Source organism: Spermophilus citellus (assembly GCF_964194105.1).
Source record: "Spermophilus citellus genome assembly, chromosome: 13".
NCBI lineage: Eukaryota > Metazoa > Chordata > Mammalia > Rodentia > Sciuridae > Spermophilus > Spermophilus citellus.
The window spans coordinates 53,311,001-53,324,190 of NC_138193.1; the positions used below are offsets into that span (position 1 = coordinate 53,311,001).

The 13,190-nt window shown below is 38.2% G+C and overlaps 1 pseudogene across 1 annotated transcript in view; it reads right to left on the reverse strand.

Annotated features, from left to right (window-relative positions):
- Positions 1 to 13,190, reverse strand: part of LOC308632773 (centromere protein I-like) — a 358,828-nt pseudogene that overhangs the window by 14,559 nt on the left and 331,079 nt on the right. The window lies entirely within an intron of this gene.

Genomic DNA, 13,190 nt, shown 5'->3' on the forward strand with positions numbered 1-13,190 from the left:
CCTACTCCCCCAGCCTAAAATAATTCTTTGATATACAGAAAAACCAAAAAGACTTCATAATATTAGACAAATATGGAAATTAGAGATGTGGAATTGACTTTTGATTCTTCCATAGGTCTCTCTTTTGGTTCTTAGGCTTAAAAACCATTAATGACTCTTTGTATGTATTCTATTTTAGAAAGAAAACTCTTGGAAAGATGAAAAATAGGTTCTGCACCAAAACTACCTGTCACACAAAGGAATTTGTCCTTCTGATACAGGTTAGGGCACATTAGTTTTTCAAAATCCATGTAGTTCAAAAATCAAAGTAAAATAGGACATGGAGAATGCTGTTGCCCCAGCCCTGTCTACAATCACTTTCTTTATATATTTATAGAAAGAATCATTTCTAAAACATACTTTAAAAATTTTTTTCATTTGAAACTGTCAACATCATGTGTGTTCAAAGAGGTCATAGAAAAACTAACAGCCAAGTGTGACTTTTCTGATAAAGTGCTTACCCCAGTAATGCCCTAATTCAAGTCTTAGTTTCCTTGCAAGTTGGTTATTCTAAACATTCTCTAAACCAGCCTCATGTTTTGCAGATCACTCTGTGCTGTCTGTTGATTTAAAATCTTTGGTTCTCTTCCACATTCCATCCCAACCAACCTTGTTTTTCTTGAGAACATGTCCATGCTGAGGTGGCTGAGGCTGTTTCCCAGTATGGATTTCACAGGTCACTGTTCACTGGCCACCAGCCACTATGATGACTGGTTACTGGTCACTGGTCACTTGCATGCTCCAAATTTGTTTACAACTGCATGGCAAGCCTAAGATTCTAGCAGGTGGCATTAGGTTTGGTTGGAGAATGATGTCACAAAACTCGATGTTTAGTGGTATAAGGTAGCCAATATGGCGGTCAAATTCCCAACAAGAAGGTGGGATTGGGTAGAGAAAATGACAAGAGAGTTGATTGGGTGGATAAAGTGACAGGAGAGTTATAATAGAAACTAAATGGCTCAGTTCTGGAAAGGTGAAACTCTACAACAGGGACATAATGGGCTCACCCCAGGCTCATCCCTCCCCCAGGCTCTTGTGTTTGGGATATTATCTCAGTGTTCCTTCTAAATGTTCATTAAAATATTATGAATATGTTATAAATTATATTTCACAGTATAAGAGGTAATAGTGTATACATTTCTGTATTAACAGATACTGTTAATATCCCTGGAGATGGAAGAAAGAGACAACTAGGTTGAGCAAGTATAGTTATTGTGGAACCATAGAAGTTGATTTGATTTGTGAAGTTACTGCAGTTTTCAAGGATTAAGAAAGGGGTTAGTCAAAAAGTTGTTTTTTTTTGTTGTTGTTTTATTTTTTTAGTTTTAGAAGACAGAATACTTTTCTTTCATTGGTTTATTTTTATGTAATCTGTTGAGCCTATTGCCTCACAGATGCTAGGCTGATGTTCTACCATCGAGCCACAATCTCAGCCCTAGGGTGAAGTTCCTTGAGTGCGTTCTCTGGGGAATGATGTGGTCCAAGATTTCTCCTTGACTCCTACTTTCTTTGGGCTTAGCTAGGCCAGGTGGGACTGGTAACTCTCTTCTGCTCTCCTTCCCGCACCCCTCTTCATTGTAGACATTGTTTCATGGACAATCCTTGATTCTGCCTTCATATACTCATCAATATTACTTTCTTTTGAATTCAGGAGCAGGGGTCTTCTTTTCTGTGAGCTGATTCTTACAAAAATGAACTCTGAATAATAGAAGCATAATCTAGAATAGTGGAAGATCCAGCTGACTGTAAAATTTTCCTCTTCTGGAGTTTGTTGTACTGCTTTAACTTATAATTTGTTGCAGACAGCTCCCTTTGATCATGTAGACATCCTGCCATCAGCCTCTTTCATATGTGAGAGGCACTGAAGATCCTTTCTCTCTTCTTATTTAAGTAGATCCAGTGTGGCTGTTATTGTGACTTCCTCCCCCATGCAAACAGCCACTATAGAATCTTGGACTTCTCACATTCTTTGTGTTGCATGCTTGGAAGACCAGGAGAATAGTTAGAACATTAGGAAAACATAAAGAGAGGGTAAATAAAGAATGGTTAACATGGATTTTTAAAAAAATTTTATTTTTTTCAGAAACAATTCAACACATTTAGGTCTCATTCTGTGTTTATAAAAGGGGCAATTAAATTTTGAGGGGAGGTGCATTTTCTGGGAATTTAAACCAGGGAAACTTTCCCATTGCATTACATCCCCATCCCTTTTTGTTTTTCTTTTGAGAAAGGGTCTCAGTATATTGCTTAGGGGCTTTCTAAGTTGCTGAGGTTGGTCTTGAACTTGAGATCCTCCATCCTCAGCCTTTGAGTTTCTGGGATTACAGCCATGTTCCACTGAACCTAGCTTGTGCACCCTCTCTCTCTCTCTCTCTCTCTCTCTCTCTCTCTCTCTATATATATATATATATATATATGAATATCAATTTATATATATGAATATCAATTTATATACATAATTATCATATATATATATATATTTGCTTATTTTATATTAGCTAGGTAGAAAGTCCAGAATCTGTCATGAATTCTTTTTTTTTAAAGAGAGAGAGAGAGACAGAGAGAGAGAGAGAATTTTTAATATTTATTTTTTAGTTTTCAGCAGACACAACATCTTTGTTTTTGTATGTGGTGCTGAGGATCGAACCCGGGCCGCACGCATGCCAGGCGAGTGCGTTACCAGTTGAGCCACATCCCCAGCCCCATCTGTCATGAATTCTATAAGATAAAGATCTTAATTCTTATTTTGTTTTATGTCATATAACCTGATTTTGTCACCCATTAATATGTTCAAAGTGTATAGATGGCTCTTTTCGGCTCTGGGTTTTCAGCTCACTGTTTTGGGTCATAGTTTAAAGAAATCCAACATTGTTAGACATATTGCATGTTTTTCCATTGATGATTGTTTATGGTAAAGTTTTGTGAATTAACTTAACCTGATGGATTTTTGGAGAAAAGTAAAGAAAGACATTTGGAAAAATTCTTGTGGTGAGTTATGCTGTGCACCCAAGGAAGAGGTGTGTCTCTGTTCAGCCCAACTTCACCTAAAAAACTCCTTTGCTTTTGAACTTGTGGAGAGTGTTTTTTTTCACTGACTTCTCTTATGAGTGTTATAAAGTAAGTCAGGACTGAGTTGGCAAATACACACACACACACACACACTCAGCTGGTCAGCTGGTTTTGGGGAGTAAAACTATGGATTTAATCATTTTCCTTTATGGTAAGCTTTTTTTTGGTGGGGAAAGGTACTAGGGATGAACTCCACCACTGAGCCACATTCCCAACCTTACCTTTATATATTATTTAGGAGCAGGGTCTCATGAGTGGCTTAGTACCTTGCTGTTTCTGATGTTTACTTTGAACTCGGGATCCTCCTGCCTCAGCCTCCCAAGCTGCTGGAATTACACAGTAGTGCCACCATGCCCTGTTAAACCACAATGGAAAGAAAAGACTGCAATGGAAAGAAAAGAGTACAATGGAAAGAAAAGACCACGACTCCAATTATGAATCAATTAAAGTGTACATAGGAGTTGTCCAGGACTCTGTGTCCCTAAACTGCAGACTAGACCCCATCTCTCTAGCAACACAGTTTTAGAATAAAAAGTTGCAAATGGGGGTGTCTTGAGAACTTACAGATAACAGGATTTTGACAAGGAAAATACAAAGGCAGATAGTAGGTTAATGATGTACATGGCTTAACATTTCAATGTAGGGAATAAATTCAAATTCCAACATCAGAATTTATGAGACACCACTGAGGTTTCATAATAGGTTATCTGATCGGGGGGAGCCAGGAATTATGAGGAGCCACTAAGGTTTTAGAGAGGGTTGTTATCTGGCCACAGAAAGCCAGGCATGGGTGAGGTCAAGGCATGGGCAGAAATTCCAAACAAGGTTAGAAATTGTAGTAATTTATGGTAAAACAGAAATTAACTTTTCATGACTTTGTGATCTGATGGCTTCCAATCTTAAAATGAAATTAGGCTGGGTTCATCATTCCCCCCTTCTCTTTTATGTCTCTTTGAAATCTTTGGTAGGGTAGAGGAAGAGCTCTGAAGGAATTTTAATCCCTTAGGTGACAGTCCCCAACTTCCAAGACTCACCCAAAACTGGCCTCCTTGATCCAACCTGACTGGATTTACCTATCTATATTGACTGTCTATTTCTGGCTTCATTGTTGTAAGAAAAAAGGAGTGACAACTGTTGTGGCTTCTTTGGAGCTAAGAGGGGGCGTGATGTGGGATGGGGCAAACAGCTTTGGAGTTCTAGTCAGATTGAAGTCTGGTTGCGGAAGAACAGGTTGTAAAGTCTTCTGGGAATGGGTGGTTCTATGAAGGAGAAACCAAAAACATGAGTACTGAACAAATATTGCAGTCTCTGGAACATGTCAATGAATATGAAGACAACAGAAGTTAATATTTCTCACTACGAGGTGTGAAGACTTGAGAAGATGTCCCCATGATAAGGCCAGAGTAGACAAGGCCTTTATATAGGAATGTAAATCTTCAACATCTGTAGAGTTATCAGGAATGTAAACACAACATTTAACTTTTAATGTTGCAGATGTCCATCCCCATGAGATGTAGTTATGCTACTCAGTTTCATCTGATCTTGTAAAATTTTTACTGGTACAGCCTTCATGTCTCGTAGAGAACCCTTTATTTCTGGTACTTAGGGCTGGATAATCATACTAGCAAACATCTAGCCTACCTGTATAGGTTAGGAATATCTGTTGGCCTTAAATTAACTAAAAACTTCTGACTCTGGCAGTTCCTCTTGATAGTTTGTTTTGATAATTATCAAGCATTCCTGCTTAAGAATCTCTCTTTGTATCCTCCAGTCTTAGTTAGTGCATATATAGAAAAAAATTGCTCATATATAAAAATACATATTGCAGTTATAAACCTATTTTCCCCATCTCTTTCAGTGCTAATTATGGAATATAATTTTTTTGTGTGCCTGAGTGGGGTAATGCTTAGCTGAGAAGGAATTGTGGAATGTTTGGCAGTATAAAGATATGGCTTGGGCTATGTAAACTTTTTTAAAGATTTTTTTTTCTTTTTTAGCTCAGTTACATACCTCAGATAGCTTACTTATTTAATACTTGTGTGTAATATGAGACTAAGAACATACAGTGAGTATCTGCAAGCCAGATCATTCCATAAGTTCTCTGGGACATCACAGCTACTATAGGTTAAGGGTATAAGCACAAAATGGTGGAGACAGGTGCAGACCTTATGAATTCATCAAAACCTTTATTCAGCTGTGTAGTCAGGTATCAGATGGGCAAACTTTCTGGTTAGAAAATGGCCACCCATTACAGGAGCAGTCTGGGTAACACCCTGGGAGGTGACTTAGCCTTTGAAGACTTTAACAAGATGTGGGCATTCAGGAAAAAGGTTGCAAAATTTTTTTTACTAAGCAGTGGTTTTACAGGACAATAATGGAGGGTCTAATGTACTGCCACTGAGAAAGGATATATTGGGAAAGGATCAATGCTTGCCCTTTTCCGGGTTTGTCTTGTCATTGAGTGATGTTTGTTTCCTTTCCAGGGATTGTCTTGTCTCTGGGAAAGGATGTATTGGGGAATGATCATTGTTATTAAGGTGGTGCCTTCTTCCCCCCACCCCCGCCATCTTCTTCAAAGGCCACACTGTTTTTGAGCTTTGTCATTTTCATGTCCTTCAAAGGCAGTAGGTATAAGACCAGGAGGAATGTGGAGTATTGTCAGCTTTTTGTTACTGTAACAAACACCTGAGATATTCACCTTTAAAGAGAAAAGGTTTGTTTTGTTTCACAGCTTTGGAGGTTTCAGTCCTTAGTCAGATGGCAAAGCAGCACATGATGGAAGGGTGCGTATGGTGGAAGAAGCTGCTTACCTCATGACCTGGATGAATGAGCGAGAGAAAGGGAGGGAAGTGGAGGTATTGGGCCCCATTGTCCACTTCAAGCCCATGCACTCAGTGACCAGAAGTTATCCCACTAGGCACCCTCTTTATTTCCCAGTACTGGGGTTTGAACCCTGGATCATTACCAGCACTTTGAAAATTTTATTTTGAGACAGAATCTTGCTCTAGTGCTCAGGGGGCCTGGAACTTGAGATCATTCTGCTTCAGCCTCCCAGGTAGCTAGGATTATGGACATAAAACATTGTGCCGGGTTTAGGCCCCACCTCTTAAAAGTTCCACCTTTTCCCTATAGTACCATGGTGAAAACTAAGTCATGAACATGTGTGCCTTTAGGGAAATTCAAGGTCAAACTTTATAGCAGGCAGTAAGATGATTTTTGATAGCAATATAATTTGTACATAGTAAAATATTCAGATCCAACATTCAGTTATAATCAGGCAAATGCTGTTTCCCTCTCCTATTCTCAGGATTCCTAGCAATATTTTTTTTCATAATTCCATCCATTGAATTGTAGCTTGCAGTCTCAGCATCATCGTACATGCTAAAACTAGTCTAAAATGTGGTCAGAAGGACCCAGAGAGCCTTGATCCAAAACTCTGGAACGTAGCATCAAGTCCTCCCCTGACCGAAACCCTCAGTTTTTGTACTGAGAATATCATCCAAAGGACAACTCCATCCCTATATTTTGTACTGAGCAGAATAACTAGGACTCATCTTGGTTCAGTGTACTATACTATCTGTCACTGAGTTCCTTCCATATTCTCTTCTTGGTTTTATTAAAGATAGGAAACCCTCAATCCTCCATACACTACATTGGTTCTACCAAAAATTGTCACATTTTATTAGTGTCAGCTACTTCACAGTTGCTGCAAATAGCCCTTACTCCTGTCTCTGTTTTCTTCTTCATGTATTAGGTATCTGGAAAAGATACCTAAAATCCTCCAATGACCTCCCATGAGGCTTGGGATTAGGATTCATACTCTTTACCTAGATTCAACCACTGTCGCCTCTCTGACCTCATCTCCCACTTTCCTTGTTCCTTGCTACTCTCCAGCCACACCCTCAGGACATCTGCAGTTCCATTCCAGACCTTTGCCCAGCTGATTACTCTCATGAAGTTCTTTTGTAGTGCTCTTAACTTGGCTGGTTCCATCTTATCATTCATGTCACCTCCTCAGAGAGAACTTCCCTGTCCATCCATTCTAAGGAGCTACCCAGTTACTCTGTATCAGTTGGTCTTGTTTCAGTTTTCTTGATAGTCCTTACCTCTCTCTGAGATGGTTTGGTTGGTGTATTGTCTTTCATTGTCCACTAGAATATGATGTCCAGAAAGACAGGAGATTTTCTGACTTGCTTACAGCTCCCTTCTCAGCACCTACATTCTTTTGGGACTCCAGTGGATATTCAATACATCTTCCTGGTCATTCAAGTATATCTGATATAAATGTTGTCTCACTGTGCCCAAAATCAGTTATATGGATGGGCTAGCCAAGTATGGTGATAACCAAGATATACAATGAGAAACCAACTGGTAGGTTCTTGGGGCCAAGTCTTCTGCACAAAGCAGTCAGAGGTAGAAGCATAAAGCCTCAAGGCTAGATGCCTTAATTAGCTATCATGGTCATGAATCCATGTTAGCCAATGGATCTACAATGAAAAAGTACAGTTCCTGTTGTTTTATGGCTTTAATCAATGAGGGCTTAGAGCCCTCAGAAGGACAAATAACTTTAAAGTTGAGGAAATTCCTCCCGAGGATGCTAGGTGAGTTGCATGCATTGCAATGCTACAGCAGCCTATGTGGAACATTACTAGGGAATGGGGGTGCTCTGAAAGCAGAAATGGAATGAAATTGTTCACAAATTGTTCACCCTGGTAAAATGTTTGCTGCGAACCTATTGGGAATACAAAATGATAGAAGTTGAAAAGTAAATACATGGGAGGAAAAAGTTGGGATGAGCTACTTTATAGGGAAGTGTCTCAAACGCATTGGATTTTAAAGCTGTACATTATTATAGAATGCAAATTATGTCTTTTTACTTGAAGGTGGAATTACCTGATGAAGTTGTCCCTTAAGAAGTAGGCATGTGACTGCATGATCAATTTGATTCTATAACATGTACACTCAGAAAAATGAGAAATTATATCTCATCTCTGTATGATATATCAAAGTGCATCAATGCATTCTACTGTCATGTATAACTAAATAAAACTTAAAAAAAAAGAAAAAGCTACAGTGAAACCATAACATGGAGATTAATCTATGCTTTGGAGCACCACCTATAGTTTCTTTAAAGTCTGTATCTCATCAAGAAAAATGACAAGTTTGGAAAACATATTCTTATGCATGCTTGGAAAGATATTTAATATGTGTGTCTGTTAATATTAATGATTAAATGTGTACATGAGAAATATGTTGTATTTTAGACATATTTTGTTCCTTTGTTTCTGGCTAGTTAGCTATGAGTTATACAATTTATTTCCTAAAAATTCAAGATCTTTGTTTTAGGTAAAGTTCCATTCTCAAGGTTGAGAATGTCAAAAGTATTTAAATGACATAAGAAAATTTAGGGTCCTTTGGTGCACTTCAGGTTAGGGATTTACGATTTTATATTTAGTTTACACATTTATTTTATAAACTTGCTTAAATGCAGACACTATAACTTTTTTGTATTTCTAATTACTTTTTTAAAAAAAACTTTATTTCTTCTTTTTATTTATATATTATAATAGAATATAATTTTTTGGAGCTGGGTACAAGAAATTGAAGTCAGGGGCACTTGACCACTGAGCCATATCCTCATCCCATTTTTGTATTTTATTTAGAGACAGGGTCTCACTGAGTTGCTGAGTGCAGTTCCATGTAAAGAAGAATTTTGGAAATTTTCTGTAGGAAGAAAGAGGGTGGTGAAAATGTGATGAGACTGAGAGATTCTTATGATATCTCTGGACGAATATCATCCTAAGGTTGTGGCAGTCAGGAAGCCTCCAATACCGGAAATCATTGAGATACCCCAAATCAAACCATTTAAGATGGCTGCAAGTGTGGGAGCAGTTTGGTACTCTTGTGATCAGGTGTCTTTTCTGTCCAATTGGGCACAGTAGACCCAAGTGATCTGCTTCACTCATTGTTCCCTAAAAGCATCCTTCTCTCTGCCCTCTCTTTCCTTTGAGTGGGCCATAGTATTAACTTATGAACATGCCCTAAAGCTGAAGCATTTTAGGACTTTGAGTACACTTAACATTAAAAGTTTGTAAGTGAGGAAAACGGAGGCTCAGATAAGTAAAATTGATTTGTTCAGTATCAGTACCAGGTCATAGAAAATTACTCCCTTGTCTGGACTCTGTGCTCTAGACAAAGAGCACAAGACAGGGAAATAGAATTTTATTTTTCCCTCTTCATAGAAAACAGTCCTGGTATCACCACTGTTATCTTTCGCGTCTCATTTTGCTTGTGCAGCTCATCTGCCATTTTCTAGAGTTTACTTGTACCATTCAGATAATGGGTCTTTCTTTACCCTGTTTAAGCCTGGCTTTTGATCCTACTTCAAAATGACTACCTGAGAGTAAGTTTCTCAAAAAATGCTTTCTGGAAGAAAAATGTTATTTAAACTCTATGAGCTTCAGGTTACTTATCTGGAGGGTGATTACAATAACACTAAGAGTGATAATTCATCCATGAATCAAAATCTTATATTACTTAAGTTTCATATAAAGGAATATGTAGCATGTTCTGGAAAGACAGAAAGGCAAAAATGAAAAACATCATATAACTAAAAATAACGCATAGATACTGATGAAAACTTGGAAATGTAGCAAATTCACTAGCAAATGAAGATCTGTTATCATGCATAAAATATTATGAAAGTGAATGTTTCTAGTCTATTTTCCTGAATACTGTTAACCAAAACACTGCCCACCGTTGAAGATGATTTTAAATGAATTTCTATGCAGTACGTATAGGCAGAGAAACTCTATCAGCCAATATAAGCAGCAAAATTAAGTAAAAGTGAACATATAGGTAGCCACAATGTATGTAGCTACCTATTTCAAAAACAGTGTTATGAAGCCAGCTGCAGTGGCACATACCTGTAATCTCAGCTACTCAGGAGCCTGAGGCAGGAGGATTGCAAGTTTGAAGAAGGCCTTGGCCATTTATTGAGACACTGTATCAAAATAAAATTTTAGAAGGGCTGGGGCTGCAGCTCTGTGGTAGAGCTCTTGTCTCCTACATGTGATGCACTGGGTTCAATCCTCAGTACTACATAAAAATGAATAAATAATTATATTGTGTCAATAAAAAAGGGGGAGTGCTGGGGATGTAGCTCAGTAGTAAAGTGTCCCTAGATTCATTCCCTGGTACCGCAAAAAAGCAAAATTCAAACCATTCTCTTTCCCATCACATGCAATAAAGCAAAAACCAAAGCAAAAGCCCACTATGAATGGTGGGGTGTGCCTGTGGTCCCAGCATTCAGGAGGCTGAGGCTGCGGGGTTGTTGGAGCCCAGGAATTCAAAACCACCATGGGCAATATAGCAAGATCTTATATGAGGACCTCAACAAAATGTGCTGGGGATGTAGATTGTGGTAGCATGCCTGCCTAGCATGAATGAGACCCTGCATTTCAATTTCTGCATTCATTTCCCAGCACTGGAAAGAAGAAAGAAAGGAATGAGAGAAAGAAAGGAAGGAAAGAAGGAAGGAAGGAAGGAAGGAAGGAAGGAAGGAAGGAAGGGTATTTTGGCCAAGTAGAGAATGAAATAAGAAGTGTAAATTAATTTCATCACTGTGCTTTTTCATATTCCTCTAAATATTACCCACACTAAGTTAATGATATGAATTTCACTTGAAGATATTTCAATTAATATATAAAACATTTTTTTGATAAACATTTCAGTTAAAAAAAACAGGAAAAATGCTTGAATATGGTCATGAAATTTACATTTGTCCTCAAAATCTAGTTTATAATCATGTTTAACAGGAATATGTTGACTCTAAAGTCTGAAAAAGACACATCACCACTAGAATATCATAATACATTTAAATCTAATTTTTTTAGGGTTACTGGTGCTGGGAAGTGAACCCAGGGCTTCCCACATGCTAAGCATGCACTCCGCCACTGATCTTCACCCTCAGCCCATATAGAACAACCAATTAGAGGGGCTGGGGCTGGGGCTCAGTGTTAGAGAGCTCGCCTAGCACATGTGAGGCACTGGGTTCATGCCTCAGCTCCACATATAGATAAAGGAATTGTGTCCAACTGCAACTAAAAATACATATTTTAAGAGAAAGAAAACCCAAAAAGACTTCATAAAATTATTTTAGATAAATGTGGAATTCGAGATGTGGAAGTTGAATTTTTGTCCCTCTGTAGGTCTCTCTTTTGGTTTTTAGGTTTAAAAACCATTATTGTCTCTGTATAGGTATTCTATTTTAGAGAGTGAACTCTTTGAAAACTACCTGTCATACAAAGGAATTCGTCCTTCTGATGCATGTTAGGGAACATCAGTTTTTCAAAATCCATGTAGCCCAGAAATCAGAGTAAAGTAGGACATGGAGAATGCAGTTGCCCCAGCCCTGTCTATACCCACTTTTATGACATGTTTGTATGAATAATCATTTCTAAAACATACTTCTAAAATGTTCATTTTCAAACTGTCAACATCATCGGTATTCAAAAAGGTCATAGAAAAACTGTAACAGCCAAGTGTGACTTTTCTGATAAACTGCTTATCCCAGTGATACCCTAATTCAAGTCTTAGTTTCCTTGCTAGTCCATTTTTTTTTTATTACTCAGCTTTATTTTTTTATTTTTTTTTAAAGAGAGAGTGAGAGAGGAGGGAGAGAGAGAGAGAGAGAGAGAGAAAGAGAATTTTTAATATTTATTTTTTAGTTCTTGGCAGACACAACATCTTTGTTGGTATGTGGTGCTGAGGATCGAACCCGGGCCGCACGCATGCCAGGCGAGCGCGCTACCGCTTGAGCCACATCCCCAGCCCCTTGCTAGTCTATTAATCTAAACATTCTCTAAACCAGCCTCTATGAAGATTCACTCTATGCTGTCTGTTGGTTTAAATAAATCTTTGCTTTTCTTCCACATCCATCCCAACCAACTTCCTTTATCTTGAGAACATCATGCTCTTCGTCTCTTTTATTCTGACATTTTCTTCTCCCTTATTTTTATATTTTCTTCCTCCACAGAGTTCCTGTTGCCTTGTGCTTAAACAATCACAAACTTGCTTCCCCAAGAACATCTGCCTCCTTACAGCCCTGTCCTCCTGCTCCCCTCTCCATATTTCTCTTTTCACCTAGTGTAAACAGAAAACTCTCAAATATGTGAATGTCCCTTTTATGAACAGCACTAAATTTGAAATACTGAAGTGGAAATATTGGTGGAGGGAGACTTTTTCAGGAAACCTCTTGGTTTCCACCCTGCCTAGGATTTGTCTCTTTCAGTTGAAACAAACACAACCATGAAAGCTCACTTCATTCTCTATAAACATGTCCCTCAAGAGTCAATATTAGGAAACAAAGGGATGAGAGCATGGGTAGTCTATTATCCTTCTGTAGAAGGAAACAGATGTTGTGAGAGATTTAAAGATGGTCCAGTCCCATACCTAGTACATGTCAAAGTCAAAAGTGAAATTAGGTGTCCAGATTTCTAGTTCCATTCTTTCTTCTATTATTCTAAGTTCTTTTCACTCCGTTACTAAATTTAGGCAGGTAAAAGTGTAATGAAATGCTTTAAAAAGATTCTTTCCTTACATGTCAAGGTCAGAGAAGAGGTCACATCAATTGCAATACAAAGGATGAGGAGACCACCCCAGAGGATGTGAGGGTGGCTGAGGCTAGAGAATGCATGTTTTCCAGTACGGAGTTCACTGGACACTGTTTACTGGCCACTGGCTATTCTGATGATTGGTTACTGGTCATTGGTCACTTGCGATGATCCAAATTTGTTTACAACTAATTGTATGGCCAGCCTAAGCTTCTAGCAGATGGTAGTAGGTTTGGTGAGAGAATGATGTCACAAAACTGTCAGTTTAAAAGTATGAGGTAGCCAATAGGGCTGTCAGATTCCCACACTTAACAGCCATTCAAACTCAAAATTCCTGTTTATTTTCTATTAATCAATTCCATTACATTTCTTTATTCAATTTTATTAAGTTTTAAAAGTATATTGGAATGAGTACATATTCATAGGTCTATGAGGACAAATGTTTGATAGCCAAGTGGTAACACAAGG